Genomic DNA, 21,543 nt, shown 5'->3' with positions numbered 1-21,543 from the left:
ACATATAATAATAGCAGATTTATGTGAATGAAAGGCACAATAAATGAAATTTTAAAAACTTTGGAATCATATAATAGCAGATTTGAGGAGGTGGAAGAAAGGATTTGTGAGCTTGAAGAAATGGCCTCTGAAAGTGAACATACAAAAGAACAGATGAAGAAAAGAATAGAAAAATTGAACAAGGTTTCAGGGAAACTAAATGACAGCAAAAGAAATGCAAACATATGTGTCATGGGTGTCCTAGAAGGAGAAGAGATAGGAAAAGGGGCAGAAAGAATATCTGAAGAAATAATGACAGAAAATTTCCCAATCCTATTGAAGGACATAAACATCCATGTCCAAGAAGCAAAATATACTCCCATCCGAAAAAGTCCATATAGACAAACTTCAAGACACATACTAAAAAGAATGTAGAATGCCAAAGACGTAAAGAGAATTCTGAGACTAGCAAGAGAAAAGCAATGCATAACATATAAGGGATATCCAAAAAGATTAAGTGCTGATCTCTTACCAGAAACCATGAAGACAAGACAATGGTGTGATATATCTAAGATACTACAAAAGAAAAACTTCCAGCCAAGAATCTTATATCCAGCAAGATTGTCCTTCAAAAATGAGGGCAAACTTAAGATTTCACCATTGTAAATTATGTTAGCTGTGGGTTTTTCATATATACCCTTTATCATGTTCAGAAATTGTCCTTCTATTCCTATCTTTTGCAGTGTTTTTACCAGGAACGGGTGCTTTAGTTTGTCAAATGCTTTTTCTGTATCTAAAAATACGATCATGTGATTTTTTTTCCTTTTCTGGTCATGTGACATATTAATTACATTGACTGATTTTATGTTGAATCATCCTTCCATACCAGGGATGAATTCCACTTGGTCGTGGTGTATAATTCATTTGATGTGTTGTTGAATATGATCAGCAAGTATTTTGTTGAGGATTTAAAAAGATTGGCCTGTAATTTTCCTATCTTGTGGTGTCTTTGTTTGGCTTTTGGGTAATGTTGCCATTATTGAATGAGTTAGGCAATGTTCCTTCTATTTCAATTTTTTGAAAGAGTTTAGGCAAGATTGGTGTTAGTTCTTTCTGGAATGTTTGGTAGAATTCACCTGTGAAGTCATCTGGCCCAGGGCTCTTCTTAGTTGGGAGGTTTTAAATAACTGATTCTCTTTATTTGTGATTGGTTTATTGAGATCAACTTCTTTCATCAATGTAGGCTGCTTATGTGTTTCTAGGAATTTGTCCATTTCCACTAAATTGTCTTTCCATTGGCATAGAGACTTTCAAAGTATACTCTTTGGATAGTTTCTACTTCTGTGGGGTCAGTGGTGATATCCTCTTTCTGAGGTATATAGAGTATATAAATATGTTCAGATATTCATTGGGTATTGTCCTTCAAGGTAGACATGACAACTGAGGGAGTGTTGAGCTCCACTGCATTCCCCAATTTAACAGCAACAATCGCTCAAGTCCTAGGGCAAAGACCAGAGAAGGATGGTAGAATGATGGGCCCTTGATACTGAGAACTATGCTTATAAGCCTGTGTGCTTGAAATTTCAACTAGGCCTAGAGCTGCAAGGTACCTAAATGTTACCTCCTGAGGGCCTCTGTGATGCTTAAATGTGGCCACTATCTAAGCCAAACTCAGTATGCACTACCTTCCCCCCAGTATGGGACATGACTCATGGTGATAAGCCTCCCTGGTGCTGAGGGATTACTACCAATTACTAACTGGTGATGCAACTAGGAAAAGACCTTTAATAAAAGGGTGAAATGGTAAAGACAAATGAATTCATATGGCTAAGAGATTTCAAAATGAGTCAGGAGGTCATCAGAGGGTTCATGCTTATGCATGCCTCAGAAGAATCCCAGAGATAGCAAAGTAGATACAACCCCAGGTAGTGGTGCTCCTGAGGGCTATGGAAACACACAGGTTCTCTGGTCATGGTAGATGGCTCTGGAGTTCAGTGCCTTATCAGTGGGCCATACTTTGGAATTTGTGCTCCTGAGTGTGATGGAGTTGGACTCCATCTCTACACATGCCTCTTCTGTCACTTTTACTGAACATGTGGCTGGCACTGGGGTTGGCGTATGCTCAGGAGAATTGAATCTCTGGACTGTCCATGTGCCAGCTCGTCCCTGAGCATCAGCAGAATTGTAAAACCTACTCTCTGGTTCATTGACCTTAACCAGGTCAGCTAACAGGGAGGTGAGGATGGTCAACTACCACACCAGGGAACTGAGAGAGTAGACAACTACAAGCAGGAGAATTGCATCAATCAACCATATTGGATCTACATCCCCTCTTGATTTAGAGGTGGTGTGGACATCACAATCCCAGGGTCCACAGGATGAGGAATAAAATATGGATTAGAGTGGACTTACTGGTATTCTACTATAGAACTATTGTGACTCTAGCAATGGAAGAAATTGTATCATTGATGTGAAGATAGTGGCCACAGGTGTTGCTGAGGACAGGGAGAAGAAAATAGAGGTGTGAAACGATGGCATTTTCAGGACTAGGATTTGTCCTGAATGATATCTGAGGGAGAGATGCAGGACCTTATATATCCTACCACAACCCACTGAATGGACTAGGAGAGAGTGTAAACTACAATGTAAACTATAATCCATGCGGTGCAGCAGTGCTCCAAAATGTATTCACCAAATGCAATTAATGTGCCACGCTGATGAAAGAGGTTGTTGATGTGGGAGGAGAGAGTGGCTAAGGAGTGGGGTATATGGAAACATCTTATTTTTTTAATGTAACATTTTGTGTGATCTATGTATCTGAAAAAAGACAAGAAAAACATTTGCTAAAAAAAAAATGAGAGTTTAGAATATTCACAGATAACCAGAACCTGAGAGAATTTCTAACCAAGAGATGAGATTTTCAGGAAATTCTAAAGGGTGGGCTAGAGCCTGAAAAAAAAAGACTGGAAAGATGGGCCTAGCAGAGAGTCTAGAAATCAAGATTATATCAGTAAAAGTAACTAAAAGTGTAAAAAGAGTGATGAAAATAAAACATGCCAGAAAACTCAAATACTCAGGAATAAACTTAAACCAATGTTGTAAAGCACTTGTATTCAGAAAGCTACAACTCAATGTTAAAGGAAATCAAGAAATGCCTAAATAACTGGAAGAACATTCCATGCTCATGGATTGGAAGATTAAGTATCTTTAAGATATCAATTCTACTCAAATTGATACACAGATTCAATGCAATTCTGATAAAAATTCCACCAACATTTTTAAAATTGAATACACAGGGACGTGGCTATGGCTCAATCAGTTGGGCTCCCATCTATCATATGGGAGTTCCTGGGTTCATGTCCCAGGGTCTCTTTGTGAAAGGCAGGCTCACCCGCCACCCAGCCCACAGCACTGTTGAGAGGCAACTCAACAAGGTGATGCAACAAAAAAAGGGAGACAAGTGAAAAAAAAACACAAAAGAGAGCATAGCAAATGGACACAGAGAGCAGACAGCAAGCAAGCTGCAAGAGGGGAGGGGAAATAAATAAATAAGTACACACATAGAAGGAACACAGTGAATGGACACAGAAAGCAGACAGCACATCAAAAAAGCCACAAGGTGGGAGATAAAAATTTTTTTGAAAACATGACTATCTAATATTTGGAAGGGTAAGTGGTCCTCAATAGCCAGAATCATCTTAAAAAGGAAAAATGAACTTTCCTCTCTAGAGTTTAAATTATATTACTTAGCAATCATGGTAAATACAGCATGGTACTGGCAAAAGACAGTGGAACCAAATTGATGGTTCAGAAACAGGCCCTCACATGTATGGTCAAGTGATTTTTGACTAGCCTGTCAAACCCACACGACTCAGACAGAACAGTCCATTCAACAAATGGTGTTGAAAGAACTGGATATCCAAAGCCAAAAAAAAGGAAAAAGTACCCCTATTTCACACCTTATCCAAAAATTAACTCAAAATTGATTTAAAAATAAATAAATAAAACAAGAATACAGCTTCTAGAAGAAATTGTAGGAAAATGGCTTTAAGACCTGGTGTTAGGTGGCAGATTCTTAAAGGAGATAAGAGAAGGACTGAGATGGACTACTGATGTTCAATGTATGTAGTTTTAAAAGCTTTAATGTAAATGTGTGGAAATGCATAGAGTGGATGGAAACACATAGTAACAGCTAGTTTATAAATGGGGATATGGCTGAAAATGGTAGAAGTCTAGGTATGTAAATGCCAATTACAGAATGCTAGAGAATATTCTGGGAACTGAATAGCACAGTAAACCAAGAGATGCATGAGAATTATGGTTGATGGTATAGATGCAAGATTGTCCTTTGTTAGCTAGAGTAAATGTACTTATTGCAGGGTCATGAGAATGTGGAGAAGCATGGGAAAGATACAACTGGAGTGACCTATAGACTGTGGATATCAGTAATAATACAATATTCTTTCATTTATGCCAAAGAATGTACAGTACTGATAATGGGGCAGTATGGAAAATGTGTGCTAAATGTACACTATGGATGTGATAACAATCAGATGATATTATATTATTTGTAATAAATGTCCCACCACAGTGTGGTGTGTTGATAGAGGGGTATTGTTTGGGAATTCTGCATGTGTGCACAATTGTTTTATAAATTTACAACTTCTGTCATAAAAATATATTTTAAAAATAATAGCATGGATTGGGAAAACATACATGAAATAGAAGATAAGGACTGTAATTAGGAAGATTTTGACAATATTCTTTCATAATTTGTAACAAATATCTCACAACAATGCAAGGTGTTGGTGAAGGATTGATCAATGGACCCCTGTATTATATTATGCACGTTTGCTATGTAAGTTCCCAACTTACGGTTTTGTATGTTCATATATAAATGATATAAAGATAATAATAATAGGGTGGGTTGGGGAAAATACTCCAGTTAGTAATAATACTTTGACAATGCTCTCTAATCATTAGTTAAAAATTCTAACAACAATGCAAGGTATTGGTGGTATGGTGAGGTACAAGAGTCCTGTATGATGTTACATATGTGTTGTACGTTCACAACTATTAATATTTGTTTATTGTTTATGTATGTTTACATGAGTGATATACTTCAATAAATTTTTAAAAATCTGAGCTTAATGGGGGATAGTTTCTATTAACTGTCTTTTACCTTGTGTGTGTAGTATTCTTTCTTGTTTCAGTGCATGTGCAAAAAACTGGATCTTTGAATATTTTAAGGTGGCCAGTCTGGAAATCCCAGTGTGTCAGAGCTGGACTCAGTTGCATTTTCCTTACATGAGGCTTTTCTGTCCCTTATATCTGAACCTATTTTTAGTACCAGAGTTAAGAGGTGTATGTCCAAGAGACTTAAATCTTTGGTCTGTCCATGTACCATTCGGCCCTGACTCTCAACAGATTTGCAACACCTACTCTCCAGTTCATTGGACTCACCCAGGACAACAAGGAGATGATGATGGACAACAAGCATGTCAAGGAACAGAAAGAGTCTTCAAATGGAAGCAAGATAGTCCCATCCATCTGCCCCATGGGATCTAAGCCCCCTCTCAGAGGTTAAGTGGGCATCACTATCCTAGAAACCTCCAGTTCAGGGAATGAACAATGGATGAGAGTAGACTTATTGTTATTCTACTACAGACTCATTATGATCCTGGCAATGGAAGAACTTTTATCACTGATGTGGAGGCAGTGGTCACTGGAGGTTCTGAGAGGAAGGAGAGGGAAAAACAGGTCTACTTTGGGGGCATTTTTCAGGATGTGGGAATTGTCCTGAATGGCATTATAATGACAGATATAGGCTATTATATATCTTGTGATAACTTACAAAAATGTGGAGAGAGATGGCGGACATGGCCCAGTGGTTAGGGCATCCATCTACCACATGGGAGGTCCACGGTTCAAACCCTGGGCCTCCTTGACCCATGTGGAGCTGGCCCATGTGCAGTGCTGATGTGTGCAGGGAGTGCCATGCCATGCAGGGTTGTCCCCCATGCAGGGGAGCCCCACACACAAGGAGTGCACCCTGCAAGGACAGCCACCCAGTGCCAAAGAAAGTGCAGCCTGCCTAAGAATGGCACCACCCACATGGAGAAATGACACAACAGGATAATGCAGCAAATAGACACAGAGAGTGGACAACTGGGGTGGAGGGGAAGAAGAGAGAAATAAATAAATAAATAAATAAATAAATAAATAAATAAATAAATAAATAAAAAATGTAGGTAGGTATGTGGAGAGAATGTGAACTATAGTGTAAACAATAATCCAAGCTTAGTGGTCCAGTGCTCCAAAATGTGTTCATTAATTGTAACAAATGTATCACAGTAATGAAGGATGTTGTTAATGTGGGAAAGTATGGGAGGGTAGGGAGCAGGGCATATGGGAATTCCCTATATTGTTTATGTAACATTCATATAATCTAAGTATCTTTTTTAAAAAAAAATAAAAACTATACAAAAAATAAAAGAATTATCCCTTGATCAAGGGTGATTTATCCCAGGAACAAAAGAGGGGTTCAACACAATATCATTCAATGTTATAATCCTTACTTCTCATGTAAGGAAATACTGCATGAACATTTCAATGAACAAAGAAAAGTTATTTCCAAAATCCAATATCCTTTTATGTAAAAAAACACTCTGGAAAATAGTTTGAGATATTAACTTCCTCAATGTGATGAAAGATCGTGTACAATAACTCACAGCTAAAATTATAGTCAATGGTGAAATTCTGAAAATCCAAAACCCAAGGCCAGGAACAGGTTAAGGTATATCAATTTCATCATTGCTACTCATTATTGTACAGGAAGTTCTGTCCAGAGCAATTAGGCAAGAGAATATAAAAGGCATACAAATTGTAAAGGAAGAAGTAAAGCTATCTCTTTACAAAGATTACATGATCCTTTATATACAAAATCCAAAAGAAAACTTAAAAAAAAAGGATCTTCTAAATGAATTCAGTAAATTTGCAGAGTATAAAACAAAAATCCAAAAATTAGTTACATTTTGACACTCCAGCAAAGAATTATCTGAAATGAAAATGAAAAGATTCTACTCAATTGACATCTAAAAGAAAAAGTCCTAAGTATAAATTAAATGAAATAGGTGCAACACTGTACACTAAACTAGAAAAAAGACTGCTGAACACAATTGAAGACTGAAACCAAAGGCAGGACATCCATTGGTCATGTCTCATAAGTCAAAGTATTGTTAATGTGTCAATACTACCCAAAGTGAGCTACAGATTCAATGACATATTTATCAAATTCCTACTTTACTTTTACAGAAATGGAAAACTTAATCCTCAAATTCACATGGAATCTTTAATTGTCTCACATTATAAAAACAACTTTGAAAAAGTATCAAAATACAATAAGCATGCTAACCAGAATATTACCCAAAATTATACTACATAACATGCAGTGAACCAGGTAAATCTGTTCTCTTCTCCAGGGTAATGTCTTACAACAGAACTAGATAAATTTGCTCTCTTTTCAAGGGTAAATACTTATAAACAGAAACAGTCCTTAAGTAACCACAGAAAGGGTAATCAAAATACCTACTATATGTTGCTCAATGAGAAACCAAATCCTTAGAATGAATGGAAAGAAAAGAGTTCTCAGTAGATAAACAGAAGGAATTAAAAGATGTAAATGAATATTTCAGAGCTCAGACTAAATTATCAAATACAAAAAAATTACTGGTGGACTTAATAAAATGCAGGCATCAGAGGAAAATACTGTCATGCTGGAAGCTAGATGAGTAGAAATCATTTAAGCTCAGTATATACACAGAAAGAGGATACAAAATTAACAGTCTAAAAGAACTGTAGGACACTTAAAGTTTTAATATTCATTCCAAAGATGGAAGGAGATAGAAGGAATTTGATGTGAAATAAATATGTTAAAAGTGACTGAACACCACCCAACTTGCAAATACAGATCCCAAAGATCTCAGAAAATGTCACCTGGAGAAAATCCAGTCAAACAATTGAAGAAATGAAGTCAATCTTGAAAAATCTTGAAAAGAGGCACAGGAAATGAAACATCTTGAAAAGAGGCATAGAGAAATGAACATTACATGTAGGAAAATATTATTTTGAAGGACTGTATTTCCCATCAGAAAACATACATGCCATAAGGGAGTTTAACTTTAAAGTGCTGAAAGAAAGGAATTGTTATTTACCAAAAAGAGTTTAGGCTGCAAATGTTGCTTATACTTTGAAGGGAAAATTAAGAAAGGACAGACTGAAAAACAGACTTCTTCACTAGAGTTCTTCCTCTATAAGGATGTGAAAGGAACTGCTTCAGGCTGAATAGAAATGATACAAGAAGGAAGCTTCAGGAATAAAAGATATAGTCCAGAAATGGGTAAAGGAAATAACCTATTTTTAAACTTTAAAATTGTTTCATATATTTTAAAAGGTACAACATTTTTGTAAAAGTTAGACTCTACTCTGGGTGGGAGGACACCCTCCATGTAGAGGGAATGTAGGTGACCACTATAAGAAGTGGGGTTGAAATGATCCAAGTGCTTCAAAGGCTGTCAGTTGAATTGCTATGTTAACTCTAATACATTTGACTAGATTGGTATACATATGTTATTCTCAGAGCAATCAGTTCAGTGCCATGTCAGTTGACCCAACTTTGGAGTTTGTGTTCCTGAGTGTGATGGAGTTGGACTCAGATGTGACCTTTCTACACATGCCTCTTCTGTTACTTTCACCAGATCTGTGGTTGGCGCTAGTGTTGGTGTGTACTCAGGAGACCTGAATTTCTGGACTGTCCATGTGACAGCCAGGTCCTGAGCCTCAGCAGACTTGCAACTCCTACCCTCTGGTTTATTGGACTTAACCCAGCCACCTAACAGGGAGGTGAAGAAGGTTAACCACCACACCAGGGAACCAAGAGTGCCTACAACTGCAAGCAGGAGAATTGCATCCATCATCTATGTGGAATCTAAGCCACCTCTCAATATAGAAGTGGAGTGGACACAACCATCCCAGGGTCTACAGAATGGAGGAATAGAGTATGGACAAGAGTAGACTTGCTGATAATGTACTATGAAACTATTGTGATTAGTAATGGAAGAAATTGTAGCATTGAGGTGGAGAAAGTGGCCATGGTAGCTGCTGAGGGTAGGGAGAGGGAAGAGGAGATATGTGGGGGCATTTTCAGGACTTGGAGTTGTCCTGGGTGGTACTGCAGGGGCAGATGCTTGACATTGTATGTCCTGCCATGGCCCACTGGGTGGACTAGGGGAGAGTGTAAACTACAATGTAAACCATTATCCATGTGGTGCAGCAGTGCTCCAAAATGTATTCATCAAATGCAATGAATGTCCCATGATGCTGAAAAAGGTTGTTCATGTGGAAGGAGTGGGTGAGGGGGGTGGGGGATATTTGTGGACTGCTTATATTTTTTAATGTAAATTTTAAAAAATAGAGAGAAAAAAACAATTGCAAAAAACTCTAGAAAAATTGTGTGACCTAAATAGTCCTTTATCTAAGAGACACATATAAAGCACCTAAAACATTGGCATACAACTTGTGGAGTGAGCAACAGTATTCATTTCTCTTGGCTGAATACCTAGGAGTAGGATTGCTGGGTCAGAGGGGAAGTCGGTCTTTTCCAGCCATCCTCCCTACCAAGGTTGACCATACTACAGCAGGATCTGGGTGGCCACTACTTTTCAGCTGTGCATGGGTTGTCAGTCACCCTGGAGAAAATGCAAGATTTCCTGGTGCTGACCCCACAGCTCCTCCTATAGTAGGCATCCAAGAGTCTAAGACCAGTGACCCACCTGATTCTGCCCTGCAAGTTCAGGGGACTCCTGCCTTACATGGATGATGGCAGTGCTGGTGCTGGAGCAGAAGGTTGGGTATATCTACCATTAAGTCCTTTCTCAATCATACCAAACATGATTTTCAAACAACAGAGTCCAGTAATGCAGGAGTGTCCTGGGGGCTGGACCACAGGCTTTGACACACCAACATCCTGCCTGTGTTTGTGCATGCTCTTTCCTCCATTGCACCCCAGGCACAAGTCAATCAGGGTGGACTCTGCCTTTAATAGAGTTTTTCTGGACCATGGTAAGATATTCAGAGACCCACCCTATGTATCTGCTCTTTATGGGCACTTGCCTGGGCAAGCTTTGCCCCTGCCACCAGCTCTGCACAGTCTTAGATGCGCCTCTTCGGCTCTGGAGCACAAAGTTCACATTTATGCTCCAGGTGTCAGTGAGGGCCTCTCCTCCTTCCTGGAAGACCTTGACCTCTAAAGAGAAACCTCTGTTCCAACTGCTCCGAAAGCAGCTCCATCCAGAACTCACAGACCTCTCCCATGACTTCATGTGCCAAACAAAATGCCATTTTCATGAGCCCATACAGCAATACTGGAGGTTTCCCTGGAGGGCAGGAGTCCAGATCCACACCCCTCCCTGCTGCACCAGAGGTCCTCAGAGAACATGAGCTGGATGGCCAGAAGACCATCAACCCAGCCTCACAGGTGGCCAGAGGAAGGTTCTAAGAGAAGATGGTTTAGATTTGTCCACAGGAATAAAAGGAAGTCAAGGAATTGCTCACCCAAATCTGATAGTTATAGACAGAGTGCAGACATTTGACTGCCACACAGGCAAGGGGAGGCTCAGAGGTGGCTGCCATGCCCAGCTAGCTAAATAGACCACTTATGTGGCTCTAGACTTGAAGATGGAAGCACATTCCTGAGCATCAATGCACTGGGCGGGGGGGGAGGGGTGAAAGAAGACTGAGTCCATACTGACTGCAGTGCCACCAAGCCTTTCAGTTCCTTCCTTCTGTCTACTGTTTAATCCTGTCTTTATTTATATGGTCAACTTCAGGAATTCACATCAATATACCCATTTTAACCTCCATCCACAGATATTGTTGAGATTCTTGCATTTACATATAAGTAGCTGTTTCCTGTATGCACATTAAGCAAATGTGATAAGATACAACACAGGATTGTTTGTTTCACTAGAATCCCATGGCTGTGGTGAGATACATGAATGGAACTGGTCACCTTTGGGCCACACTTTATACACTGGGCCATTGATTTGTTTCTTCTATTCAGCTTTGCACTCACTCTATCTCCCTGCTTCTGTCATCTCTGCTAAAACAGGGCAAAGCCTTGTGAAAACTCATGTAGTGAAGCATATCTCTCCTGTGAGATTGTGATAGACTAAATCATATCACATGGAGTGATCTCTGGTTGAGCTTCAGTTGACCTAGATATGTAAGAATTTGTGGGACTCTCTGATGATGTAGGCGTGTAATTACCCTCCTTAACAAAGGGATGCAATTCTCTCAAATGTCTTATTGGGACACATAGGGAAGGTTGTAGCTCATCTCACAGAACAGGGCTGGTTGTTTTCCTTGGGGGTTTTGGGATTGGGCTGAAAGCAGGATGGGTTCTCAGAAGGTTGTTGAAGCCTCTGAAAGAACAAATAATCCACAGTGTCTGCTCTTCTGTGAACCATAAATCATTGGATCTTGTATTAGTCAGGGTTCTCTAGGGAAACAATCAGCAAGAGACATCTGTCAATAGTATGTGATTCTATAAGAGTCTCTCACACAAGTATGGTGATGCACAAGTCCAGGTTCCACAGACAGGCTGCAACCAGGGGCTGCAATGAAAGTCCAATGAAGGTTCGTGACAAGTTCTGGAGATGATGGCTGTTGAAGATGAGCTGGGAAATCCTCTCTCAATGCTGGAATTACTTCCCTTTTTTAAGGGATTCAACTGATTGGGTTAAGTGTCACTCATTGCTGATTGCAATCTCCCTGATTGATGCAATTATAACCAGCTATCTATGATTTACGACTAAAATAAAGTTAATGGTGACTGAAGTCCATAAATACCCTTGTATTACAGTTAGTCCAGTGCTTGATTGACCAAACAACTGGGCACAATTACATGGTCTGGTTGACACAATAGCCTAACCATCACAGGCCACCCCTTGTCAACCTGGTAACCATACACATTACCTTAAACCATACTTAGTCTCTAAGCAAAAACAGTAACAGACATACATATATCTGTATTTCTGCCTAACAATGTTCAACTCTCTTGTGTACAACTGGAAAAATATTAATTCCATATAGAATAGGGTGCAAGTTCTTGAGTAATATTCACTCTCAAACTTGATATCCTCAAATATTATGACATTAAATTGATAAAACTTGTTATATGATAAGGCAAAAGTTGGGGGAAGAAGACAAAGACATTTGTTTTGTGTACATATAAAATCATCATAATAATGAAACAAGGAAGAAAGATTCATGACCATTCACTTTTCTAACTGGTCACATGACAAAGTTCATATTTATCACTTCTTCCACTACCCATTCCATGTTTCCAAACCATCAGAAAGCATCTCAGCTGGCCATGGTTCTTTGCCTGGTGGGGTGACTGAAACTTTCATTCCTGAAGAATATGGGCCATTGTTAGTCCTGCTTGGATTGGGTTGTTGCAAATTTCCATTGACATTAATCATAGGACATGGCAGTACTAGGAGATGCCCTACAGGATCTCGTGTATTCCAGGCAAACTCTTCTGTACTCCTATTATGTAGATGCAGTAGTAGTTCCCCTTGACAGTCAGGATCAATCACCCCAGCCAGTACAGTAATTCCCTTATTTGACTGTTGATTCAGAGGTAAGAGATCTGGTAGCAGTTTTAACTTCCATTTCAATGGAATCATTGTTGTGTTCCCTGGTGACAGCACTCCTTCTTTTGTGACTAAAACCTGTAGGCCAGCAGAGTTTGAGGTTGCAGGGACAGGAAGCAAAAATTTTCCTGGTGGGTCACTAGGGGTAATAGTCAGTGGTGCCACTCCCCCTTCCACCCCTTGATTCCTGGACCCATGGATCCTGGTTATGGGAGAAACAGTGCCATAGAGTGGACACTGATTTAAAGCATACACAGCCTCCTGGAGAACACTGCCTCAGCCCTGCAAGGTATTGCCACCTAGTTGGCACTGTATTTGAGTCTTCAAAAGGCCATTCCACCATTCTATCAATCTAGCTGTTTCAGGGTGATGGGGAACATGGTAAGACCAGTGAATTCCATGGGCATGTGCCCATTCCCACACATCATTTGCTGTTAAATAGGTTCCCTGATCAGAAACAATGCTGTGTAGAATGCCATGGAGGTATATAAGGCATTTGGTTGGTCCACAGATAGTAGTTTTAGAAGAAGCATTGCATGCAGGAAATGCAAACCCATATCTAGAGTATGTGTCTTATTCCAGTTAAAACAAATCACTGCCCCTTCCATGGTGGAGTGGTCCAATGAGGTCATCCTGCAGCCAGGTAGAAGGATGGTCACCTTGAGGAATGGTGCCATTTCAGGGGCTGAGTGTGGGTCTCTGTTGCTGGCAGGTTGTGCAATCAGCAGTGGCTATAGCCAAGTCAACCTTGGTAAGGGGAAGCCTATATTGCTGAGCCCATGCATAACCTCCATCCCTACCTCATGGCCACTTTGTTCATGGGCCCACTGGGCAATGACAGGAGTGGCTGGGGAAAGAGACAGCATTAGTCACAGAGCAGGTCATCTTATTCACTTGATTAAAATCTTCCTCTGCTGAAGTCACCCCCTGGTGAACATTCATGTGGGACACAAATATTTTCATGTCTTTTGCCCACTCAAAAAGGCCTATCCACATACCTCTTCCCCGGACCTCTTTGTCACCAATTTTCCAATCATGTTCCTTCCAAGTACCTGACCATCCAGCCAAACCATTGGCAACAGCCCATGAATCAGTTAACAAATGCACCTCTGGCCATTTCTTCTTCCAAGCAAAATGAACAACCAGGTGCACTACTCCAAGTTCTTCCCACTGGGAGGATTTTCCCTCACCACTGTCCTTCAGGGATGTCCCAGAAAGGGGCTGCAGTGTTGTAGCTGCCCACTTTTGGGTGCTACCAGCATGTTGTGCAGAACCATCTATAAACCAGGCCCAAGTTTTCTCTTCCTCAATCAACTGATTGTAAGGACTCCCCTAGAGGCCAAAACAGTGGGCTGGGAAAGAAAAGGTAACAAGGCAGGAGTGGTGACCATGGGTATTTGGGTTACTTCCTCATGTAACTTACTTCAGGACCAGCTCGAGTCCTATCTCATATATACCACTTCCACTTTATTATGCAGTGCTACTGTGCACTCCCAACTTTATGGTTTGGTGGGTCAGACAATACCCAGCTCATGATAAGAAACTCAAGTCTCATGGTAACTTGATGTCCCATGGTTAAGAATTCAGTCTCCACTATAGCCCAGTAGCAGGCCAAAACCTGTTTCTCAAAAGGGGAGTAGTTATCTGCAGAGGATGGCAGGGCTTTGCTCCAAAATCCTAAGAGTCTGCATTGTGATCCTCCTGTAGGGGCCTGCCAAAGGCTCCAGGTAGCATCTTTATTTGCCACTGAAACTTCCAGCACCATTGGATCTGCTGGATCATATATGGTCCAAGTGAGAGTGCAGCTTGCACAGCAGCCTGAACCTGAAGTAGAACCTCTTCTTGTTCTGGTACCCAATCAAAACTAGCAGCTTTTCTGGTCACTGGGTAAATGGGCTGGAGTAGCACACCCAGTGAGGAATGTGTTGTATCCAAAATCCAAAGAAACCAACTAAGCATTGTGCCTCTTTTTGGTCATTGGAGAGGTCAGATGCAACAGCTTATCCTTCACTTTAGAAGGGATAGCTCAACATGCCCCACACCACTGGACACCTAGAAATTTCACTGAGGTGGAAGGACCTTGTATTTTAATTGGATTTATCTCCCATCCTCTCTTATGCAAATGCCTTACTAATAAGTCTAGAGCCTTTGCTATTTCTTGCTTACTAGGTCCTATCAACATGATATCATCAATATAATGGACCAGTGTGATGCCCTGAGGGAGGGAGAGATGATTGATATCCCTGCAGACAATACTATGACATAGAGCTATAGAGTTCATAAACTCATTAGACAGGACAGTGAAGGTATACTGCTGGCCTTGCCAGCTGAAAGCAAACTGTTTCTGGTGGTTCTTACTAGTAGCAATTGAGAAAAAACACATTGGCTAAATCAACAGCTGCATACCAGGTACCAGGGGATGTGATTTGCACAAGCAATGGTAACACATCTGGAACAGCAGGTGCAATTGAGGTCACCATCAGGTTAAGTTCACTATAATCTACTGCCATCCTCCAAGATCCATCTGTTTTATGCACAGGCCAATAGGACAGTTGAATGAGGTTGTGGTGGGAATCATCACCCCTGCATCCTTCAAATCTTTGATGGTGGCACTACTTTTTGTAATCCATCCGGGAATCCAGCATTGCTTTTGATTTACTATTTTGCTAGGTAGGGGCAGTTCTAGTGGCTTCCACTTGGCCTTTCCAACCATAATGGCCCTCACTCCACAAGTCAGGGATCCAAGTGGGGATTTATCTAGTCACTTACTGAGTATGTCTATTCCAATTATGCATCCTGCAACTGGGAAAATAACCACAGAATGAGTCCAGGGACCTACTGGACCAACTGTGGGACAGACCTGAGCTCCATTAATCATCCGACTTCCATAAGCCCCTACTCTGACTTGTGGACCATAGTGATATTTTGGGTTTCCTGGAATTAATGTCACTTCTGAGCCAGTATCTAATAATTACCGAAATGTCTGATCATTTCCTTTTCCCCAATGCAGTTACTCTGGTAAAAGTAGGTCTCCTTGGGGAAAAGTGGGAGAAAGATTAACAGTATAAAGTTTGGGCAGTTTAATGGGATCCTTCCCCCAAGGAGACTTGGCCTTCTCCTCATTCAAGGGGCTCTGGGTCTGTAAACCATCTCAAGTCCGGGAATTGATTAAGGTGCTGTGATTCTCTGCATCTGTAATTTGAGTTAGGGTTTTATTCACTCAACCTAGAACACTTCTGTTTATAAAGATTGTGAAGAAAATTAGTAGACTGCTTATTTCACTGCTAGGTCCCCCATTATGTATTATCCAATACCATAATTCCATGCAACTCAGACTATTTTGAGTGCTTTTTTGAATCTGCCTTTCATGGTGGTAGCCATGCCCACCTTGACTTTGAGATTATCTGCTATTTGACTTTTACCAGACTGACATCCAATCATCCCCATAATGTTTAAGGATTCTAATTCCATCAGAGTCCCCCCTACAGTTATATCTGGACTACAGAGAACAACAACCACAGGGCTCTCCAGGGAAGATGGAGTAAGTCTTACAAAATTATTCCTTACAATCCTGATTAAAGGTGTGTCCTCTAGACATTTCTGGGGTGGGTGGGCAGCTCTAAAATGGTAAATCCATTCTAGCATTACAATCTCCCTAAGCCTTTGAATTCCTTCTTCTACTGTGTACAAGCATAAATCAGGTATCTCAACCTCAGACATGCTAGGCCATCTTTTGGCCCATGCTTCAATCAGCCACCCAAACAAACTGTTAAAGTCCTTTCTAACCCATCCAGCTATAGCACGGAATCCAGAATTTCTGCTTAGTGGGCCCATATCAATAAATTCAGCCTGATCCAACTTTATATTTCTTCCACCATTATCCCATACCCTTAGTATCCATTCCCACGCATATTCCCATGATTTCTGTCTATATAAGTTGAAAACTCATGCCATTCTTTCTGAGTATACATTACTTCCTCATGGGTCACACTTTGTATTTCACCTTTGGGGTCTTGTTGTGATTTTAGTCTAGTAATAGGTCTCAAATACAAGAGAGGTGGTGGGGGTGGGTAAGGAGAAGGATTAGAAATGCCTTGCAAGCTACTGACCTCAGGGCATTCTCTTGCATTTTCTTCTGGTGAGACAGAATTAATCTCTTCAGGCAGGGGTTGGAAGGTAGTTTCCTCAGGGCAGACTGGAGGCTAGGCAGTGCATGCTGGAGTTTGGCTGGTACATGTCTCAGTGCTGGGAGGAGGTCCAGACTCCTTGGGGCAGGCCAGAGGCTGGGCAGGGCAGGCTGCAGTTTGGCTGGTACCCACCTCAGGGCTGGAAGTTGTTTCAGACTCCCTGGAGCAGGCTGGATATTGGATGATACAAGGTTGGCAAGGTATGATCTGGACAGGGCAGGCCATGGCAGGCTTATGTGATAAAGTCGCAGCAGAATTCAGGGTTTCAATGTCTCTATCAATATCATCATCCCATATATCTCCATCCCAATTCTCTGAATTCCACTCTTTTCCAATCAAAGTCTTCAGTTTGAAGAAACACTGCAGGATTGGGATTTTAGTTTCCTTTGTAACTCCATTACTCATACAATGAGAGTCTGAGTTTGGTTCTCAGATATTTCAAGCCTGTGGCACAGGAGACAAGATTTTCTTTCAGAGCACACATAGAAACTTTTGCATCATCCATGTGGAGTTTAAGTTTCAAATCTGAAGCCTTTAACTCATCTCTTTCTTTTGTAACACTATCCAGACTATCTAGGAGGAGCCAGCCAACATCATTACACTGTTTGACTGCACAGAACTCTGTTAAGGTATTAAGAACACTCTCACCCAGATCCTTGCTTCTTTTAAGTATGGAAGTAGGGGAATCCAGTGGTGCTATCTGTGCATCTCGATTGCTAACTCACACCATAAACCATTAGCAGCCTCTTTGTTATTGGAAAGGGAATTGTCAGTTCCCTTGAGTTCAATTAAAGAGACTATTGCAAAACTCCCAAAACCACTTCAGACACCCCATGTAAAGACTCTGTTCCTCAAGAACCACTCCCAGGCATTCTTGGGACTTGGAGTTGTCCTGGGTGGTACCCCAGGGACAACTGCTGGATGTTGTATGTCCTCCCATGGCCCACTGGATGGAACATGGGAAAGTGTGGGCTATGGTGTGGAACACGGGACATGGGGTGCAGCGATGCCCAGAGATGTACTCACCAGATGCAATGGATGTGACATGATGATGGGGAAGAGTGTTACTGAGGGGGGAGTGGTGGGGTGGGGGTGGTGGGGGCAAATGGGGACCTCATATATATATATTTTTAATGTAATATCTTTTTAAAAAAATGAATAAATTGAGTAGAAATTGGAAAAAAAAAACCACTCCCTGTACAAAGCTGTATAAGTCAGTGTTCTCTAGGGAAATAGAATCAACAAGAAATTATGTCAATAGCATGTGATTCTATAAGAATCTCTCACACAGCCATGGGGATTCACAAGTCCAGGTTCCACAGGCAGGTTGCAACCAGGGGCTGCAATGAAAGTCCAGTGAAGGTTCTTGACAAATTCTGGGACATACTGGCTGTACAAAGATGGGCTGGGCAATTCTCTTTCAATGCCAGAATCACTTCCCCCATATATATATATATATATATATATATATAAAAGAAGTTGTGAACTTACAAAACAATCATGCTGATATGCAGAATTCCCATACTACAAGCCTTCAACAACCACACCATTGTGGAACATTCATTTGTTACAGATTGAGATTTATCATCAGACTATTACCACTAAATATGGTCCATAGCATACATTTAGTATATCTCTTCTGTACTCCCCTAGCCTTAACACGTACATTTTGATATTGATGTAAGAATGTTACAATCATGGTTGTTAATAACTTTTAATTGGGTTTTTGCTTTCTTAATGTTGGGTGGCATTTAACTGATTGGGTTAAGCATCACTCACTGCTGATGGCAATGCCCCTGACTGATGTAATTATAACCAGCTATCCATGATTTACCACTGCAGTAGAGTCAATGGTGACTAAAGTTCATAAATGCTCTTGTATTACAGTTAGCTCAGTGTTTGCTTGACCAAACAACTGCGCACAATTACATGGCTGAGTTGACACATTAGCCTAACTGTCACAGATCTGTAGTGAGTTCAGCTTGTGAAACAGTAAAGAAAAAGGCATGTAGTATCAGTAATGGTCAGTAAAATTCATAAGGACTGTAAGGTCTCAGACCCATATCTTCCAGAATGGACCTGGTTTGGTGAGGAAGAACACTTGCAGAGAAGGTACATAATTAGTGCTTGTGAACTCTATGCCTATTTTCAATCCAGGCTGCTCAGACAGGATTGAAGACCTTAGCCAGGGAAAAAGCTGGGGGCTTCCAGACTTCATCCATTGAACCAAAAAGCCCTGGTGCAGTGGGTCACTATCCCTGTTGATGAACATCAACTGATCACCCAGGGTTGCTCAGTGGAAGGTGAAGCTAATCATTTGAGGAGCTGCCATGTAGCAGTTGGTCTGGGATGCCCAGGGTTCTGCACCAGCTTGGGGAGCCAAATAGACCACCAGTCACTCAGGGAAGTCACTTGACTGTCAGAGAGCCTCACCAAAGTAGGTGACAGATAATGTAAAAATGCTGTGGGAAGAGGGCTACAAGTCTGGACTTCATCTAGATCTTTGGGGGGGGGGTTCATGTGAGGGAAATGACATAATTGTTAGGGTTTGAAATGTAGAGTCAGGAAATTGTGTCAGCATTGGGGCCATTCTGGTGGCTCATGAACATCCTTTGGGCATTGATTCTCTCCCCCAACAGCTTTGAGAAAGCAGCATTTTTAAGGACTGTCTCAACGGTGAAAGCAGGAAAGCAATTAGGAAACATTCTGAGATGATTGAAAACAAAACTACCACATACAAAAACTTACAGGATGTAGCAAACGCAGTACTGAGGGGGGAATTTATAGCCCTAAATGCTTAAACTACAAAAGAAAAAAGAGCAAAAGTCAAACACCGAACTGCACATCAGGAGGAACTAACAAAACAACAGCACAAACTAAATCCAACACAAGCAGAAAGAAATCACAAAGATTGGAGAGTTTAAAAACCAAAAATGAAGGGGGAAAAAACAATATCATCTAAATTAATGCAGAAAAGGCATGTGACAAAATCCAGCATCCTTTCTTCCTAAAATCACTTAGAAAAATAAGAATAAAAGGAAACTTCACCAACATTATAAAGGGCATACTTGAAAAACACCACTGCAAATACCATATCACTGGTGAAAGATTGAAAACTTTCCAAGATCTGGAATGAGACAAGGATGCCCAATGTCACCGATGTAATTCAACATTGTACTGGATGTTGTAGGCAGAGCCAAGTAAGCAAGAAAAAGAAATTAAAGACATCCAATTAGGAAAAGAAGTAAAACTTTCTCCTTGCAAATGACATGATCTTATATATAGAAAGTCCTGTACATTGTACAACAAAGTTATTCAAGCTAACAATTCCAGCAAAGTGCTGTTTGTTGAGATAAACATGAGCAAATCAGTAGTATTTATGTATAATTTCAGGAAGAAATGAAAAAAAGAAGTCCATTTCCAACTACCAGAATAAATTTAACTGAGAATGTAAAGGAATTATGCATGGGAAACTTCAAAATTATGAATACAAAAAGAATTTTTAAGAGAATGGAAGGATATTCCCTGCTCATGGATTGGAAGGTTAAATATACCAAGATATATGAATTACCGATGCTATGCAGTCCCAATGAAAATTGCAATAAATAACTTTGTAGAAGTGGAAAAGACAAGTCAACACATTTATTTAGAAGGACATACAGTCCCAAAAAGCCAAAACCATCATGCAAAACAAACTCAGAGGACACACACTTCTTCACTTTAAAAGATATTACAAAGCTACAGTGGCCTAAACAACATGGTCCTGGGACAAGTAGATACATAGACCAATTGAACTGAATGGACCCTCAAAATTATTCAGAAATAGACTCTCATAACTATGGCCAATTGATTTTTTTAATTTATTTATTATTGACTTTATAATAATATTACATTAAAAATATATATATATGAGGTCCCATTCAACCCTACCACCCCCACCCTACCTCTCCCCCCCCAGCAACACTCCTTCCCATCATCATGACACATCCATTGCATTTTGGCCAATTGATTTTTGACAAGGCTGCCAAGTCCACTCAAAATAGTCTATTCAGGGAAAACGGACTTTCGCCCAGTGGTTAGGGCGTCCGTCTACCATATGGGAGGTCTGCGGTTCAAACCCCAGGCCTCCTTGACCCGTGTGGAGCTGGCCCATGCGCAGTGCTGATGCGCGCAAGGAGTGCAGTGCCACACAGGGGTGTCCCCCGCGTGGGGGAGCCCCACGCGCAAGGAGTGCGCCCGTGAGGAAAGCCGCCCAGCGTGAAAAGAAAGAGCAGCCTGCCCAGGAATGGCGCCGCCCACACTTCCCGTGCCGCTGACGACAACAGAAGCGGACAAAGAAACAAGATGCAGCAAATAGACACCAAGAACAGACAACCAGGGGAGGGAGGGAAATTAAATAAATAAATAAATCTTTAAAAAAAAAAAATAGTCTATTCAATAAATGATGCTAAGAGAACTGGATATCCAAATGTAAAACAATGACAGAGGACCGTGATCTCATCTCATATACAAAAAAATTAACTGAAAATGTATAAAGATCTAAAAGAAATAGTAAGATAAGATTTCTAGAAGAAAACATAGGAAATGATCTTCAGCACCTCATGTTGGGCAATGGTTTCTTAGACTTTACACCCAAAGCACAAGCAACAAAGGAAAAATTG

General features: G+C 40.7%; 1 long non-coding RNA gene across 3 annotated transcripts in view; it reads right to left on the bottom strand.

The window, feature by feature from the left end:
• LOC131279180 (uncharacterized) overlaps positions 1-21,543 on the bottom strand; it is an 85,358-nt gene that overhangs the window by 47,695 nt on the left and 16,120 nt on the right. For all 3 annotated transcript variants that reach the window (XR_009186551.2, XR_009186561.2, XR_009186543.2), the window contains exon 5: positions 16,805-17,326. This is a non-coding gene — a long non-coding RNA (uncharacterized lncRNA). The remainder of the gene's footprint in view (positions 1-16,804; positions 17,327-21,543) is intronic.

This window comes from Dasypus novemcinctus, chromosome 1 (genome assembly GCF_030445035.2).
Source record: "Dasypus novemcinctus isolate mDasNov1 chromosome 1, mDasNov1.1.hap2, whole genome shotgun sequence".
Classification (NCBI taxonomy): Eukaryota; Metazoa; Chordata; class Mammalia; order Cingulata; family Dasypodidae; genus Dasypus; species Dasypus novemcinctus.
Note: the sequence above shows the minus strand (reverse complement) of the source record. Positions and strands in the feature narration are given on the sequence as shown.